At 38.2% G+C, this 3,127-nt stretch overlaps 1 pseudogene; it reads right to left on the bottom strand.

The window, feature by feature from the left end:
- Window positions 1-386: 386 nt before the first annotated feature.
- LOC107812369 (uncharacterized) lies at window positions 387-2,542 on the bottom strand (annotated as a pseudogene).
- Between the last annotated feature and the right edge of the window lie 585 nt (window positions 2,543-3,127).

The following is a 3,127-nucleotide window of genomic DNA, read 5'->3' on the forward strand; positions in this document are numbered from 1 at the left end:
TAGGGAAAAGTTTACTAACCTAGATGAGAAGAAGGAAATGTAGAGAAGTGCTTCACAGTTATGTTGGTAATTGTGAGTAAAAAGGAGAGAAAAGTGACGGACAATTCTAAAATTTTGTCAGGGTTTTTGTGTAGGAGATAATGCCACGTAATTATAGGTTTAAAAAATAAAATGGCATGTAAAATGACAATTATGCGCCTGGTTGACCATCTTTTCTTTTCTTTATAATTATTATAATATAAATATAAAAATATCATAAGAAGATCATCCCCTCCGCACCAATCAGAGTTTTTCCTCAAGATTGACTAAGGTGAAACTAAAAATGTTGCTATAAATAACCCATGTCTGACACCAGCATCCTTCTGAAACTGCTTGTCGGCATGTTGTAAGCATGTTTCTTTTGACATACTGAATCCAACCCCCAAAGGATGTGATGCAGTGGATGAGGCTGCTCTTCCCTTAACCAGATGTCTCGAATTTGAGCCATGAGTATGGAAAATCCTTGGTAGGGAGCGCTTCCCCCCAAACGGGGCCCTATGCGGCACGAATCCGAAAATAGTCGGACTCCAATGTGTGTACCGAATACCCGTGGGAAATCAAAAAAAAAAAAAGAAGACATGCTGAAGCCAAGAGAATCATGACATGCAAGTTGTTTACTACTATTTCGAAAGAATTATAGGAGGGGTGCTCAAAGATTGAGAAATACAATATATATAGGAACAATAGCCGATGTTTAAAGGTTCTATTGGAAACAACCTCTCTATCTCTGTAAGGTAGGGATAAGGTCTGCGTACATACTACCCTCTCCAGACCCCATTTATGGGATTACACTGGATTTTTTGTTGTTGTTGTTTAACAGATATTTAAAATTGCCCTCTATTTGATTGAATGTTACACTCAAATGTAACATACTCTACCTAAATGTGATAAGCTAAATTTTCTATAGTCCATCCAAGCGTTCATCAGAACTTGTACTTTGTCTTCGAGGCAAAATCAACCTTGATACAAGCTCAAGTAAAGGAGCAAAATAATAAAACATAACTGAAACAGGGATGAGAAACAACTAGTTATGTAGAGGCAGCCAAAGCTCATAATGGAAGTTACAAGACTTGGCCAACTTAACCAGCTCCTTTGCATTTTCAATTTCAGAATGCTCAACCAAGCAATCAATAACCCTCTGCATTATTTCTCTATAAACAAATACTTGTGACTCCATAGCTTTCTTGCACAAGTGCAGTGCAAATTCAATTTTTTCCGCGTCACAAGCCAAAGGAATAAGCATATGGAACGTTGCATCAACCGGAAGTCAACCATTTTGCATCATCTTCTGATACCACATTTTAGCCTCCTCCAAATTTCCCTCATCAACACACATTGTTATCATAGTATTGTAACTGAATTTATCCGGTTTGAAACCCTTCTTAATGATCTCCTCAAAGAACTGAATCGCCTTTGAAACCTCATTAACTTTAATCAAACCTCGTAATCTAATATTATAACTGCAAAGAGCAGGAGCAATATTTCTGTTTTCCATCATAATCCACTAATTTTCAGCTTCAGAAAATCTTTGACTTCCATAAAGTGCGTTTAACAAGGTATTACAAGTCACAATATTCGGCTTAATCCCATGCTTTTCTATCACATCCATCAAAAGCAAAGCAGAATCTGAAGAACCAGCCTTACACAACGCCTTAATCGCAAGGTTATTCGACACTATATTAGGCTCAATTTCCAATTTTGCGGGCAATTCACGAAACAACTCCCCAATTTTATCACATATTTCTGATCTGATGCATGATTCCAAAAGGGCATTGAAGGTAAAGACACTCCGCTGACAATTTAGTTGAGGCATTTCGTCGAACAGTTTACTTGCATGATCAAACATTCTCGCTTTTCCATAAAGAAGAATAAGGAGACGGACAAAGGGCTCGTGGCGAATATCTGGGTAGTGTTTTTGATGCTCCATAATTTCTTCGATGCCGGAGAAGTGTTTGGCACTAGCAAGGCGGTGAATGGCGAGTTCATAATAGCCACGTCCTTCGCGTCGGAACTTAGGACACTTTGATGATTCTTTCATGAAATTTACAATATCTTGGACTGTGTGATTTGAAGAGGTAATATTGGTGGGTTTGGTTGTTTTGAGATCTATGGTTTTGGTAGCTGCTTTATGGCTGTCTCCGGCGAAGATACCCCGCAGACGGCGGATAGTTGAAAACTGGACATTTTATTTGCTTATTTTGGCGCTGAGTAGCAACAACAACAACAACACAATATAATCTCATTAGTGGGGTCTGGAGAAGTAGTTTGTAACAACAACAACACAATATAATCTCATTAGTGGGGTCTGGAGAGGTAGTTTGTACGCAGACCTTACCCCTACTCTGGGGTAGAGAGGCTGTTTTCGATAGATCATCGGCTCCCTCCCTTCAAGAACTCCACTCCCCACCTTGCTCTTAGGGTGACTCGAACCTAGTATAATCCCATTAGTGGGGTCTGAGGAGGTAGTGTGTATGCAGACCTTACCCCAGTGTGTACGCAGACCTTACCCCTACCCTGGGCAGAGAAGTTGTTTCCAATAGACCCTCGACTCCCTCCCTCCAAGAACTCTTCACCTTGCTCTTGGGGTGACTCAAACTCACAACCTATTGGTTGGAAGTGGAGGGTGTTCACCGCTAGAGCAATCCACTCTTGTCAAAAAAAGAAGTAAAAAAAACTTTAGAAGTAAAAAAAGCCTTTATCAAAAAAAGAAAGAAGTAAATAAAACTTTACAGCACTAAAAAAAACAATTACGGCAAGAGATGTGAAATGATCTTATCCAAAGCTAAAAGCACTATAAGTGTTTTTTTAACAGTGATGTGTTTGGCCAAGCTTTAGAAGAAAAAAAAGTATTTTTGAGTAGTAGCCAAGTCAAAGCGATTTTGAAAAAGCAAAAAAAAGTATTTTTTCTCCAAAAATACTTTTTTGAAAATCACTTTTAAGAAAAATACACGTAAAATCAGTTTTTAATAGTTTAGCCAAATAATAAAGTACTTTTGAGAAAAATACTTTAAAAATAAAAACACACTTCTAAAAATAAGTTGATTTTTACAGCTTGGCCAAACATGCCATCAATCAGAGGTGTCGAAGG

The sequence above is a fragment of the Nicotiana tabacum genome, chromosome 22 (genome assembly GCF_000715075.1).
Source record: "Nicotiana tabacum cultivar K326 chromosome 22, ASM71507v2, whole genome shotgun sequence".
Taxonomy (NCBI): domain Eukaryota; kingdom Viridiplantae; phylum Streptophyta; class Magnoliopsida; order Solanales; family Solanaceae; genus Nicotiana; species Nicotiana tabacum.